Genomic DNA, 683 nt, shown 5'->3' on the forward strand with positions numbered 1-683 from the left:
AACAGTTACCTAGGTAAAAAGAGAGTTGCCGCAAAGTTTACCCGGATTAACCAGCAACGACTTAGTCTATGGTAGTATCGCACTTTGATCAAAGAGATGATGAGAGCAGAGAGAAATGATCATTTGAGATGTTTAACTAAACGTGGGTTGCTTGCTTTTTGTAAGTTGGACCAACAGGATGAACCATCCATCATGAGGGCCATTCATCTAGTTTCCGGATAATGGATGTGGGAATACCAGATGGTCGACATTTAAAATAGCTCTGAATCTAAGTGGATTTCTAATGATTGATGCCTCAGGCGAAAGTAATCACGATATGTAGGAAGCAAATTATGGAATTTTATAAACCAATGACGTAAATTGACTTCGTTCTGTGCAGAGTTCGCACATCCTTTTATTTAACGTACTAAAAGTGCGTTGCATACCAATTGATAGCCTACATTTCGTCACCGTCTACTTATTGAAAATTTGTTGATGTAACATTTGGTATCGAATTCGCGTAAACAGGCAGTTGGGGTCCAACTATGTACCACAAGCAATAATCATGCTAGAATCACCAGGACTCTAAGTGAGACATGCTCAATTCATCACTGCACACAACAGGATGAAATTTATGTCGAGAGATTCTGGCGCTTTGTCGAAGGTCAGAGGAATCCTCGAAGAACATCAACAAGATATTTTGT

At 39.5% G+C, this 683-nt stretch overlaps 1 protein-coding gene across 1 annotated transcript in view; it reads left to right on the forward strand.

The window, feature by feature from the left end:
- The window catches only part of T265_15638 (hypothetical protein), a gene marked incomplete at both ends in the record, with an annotated part of 65,767 nt that overhangs the window by 24,132 nt on the left and 40,952 nt on the right, over positions 1-683 (forward strand). The window lies entirely within an intron of this gene.

This window comes from Opisthorchis viverrini, assembly GCF_000715545.1.
Source record: "Opisthorchis viverrini unplaced genomic scaffold opera_v5_691, whole genome shotgun sequence".
NCBI classification, from domain to species: domain Eukaryota; kingdom Metazoa; phylum Platyhelminthes; class Trematoda; order Opisthorchiida; family Opisthorchiidae; genus Opisthorchis; species Opisthorchis viverrini.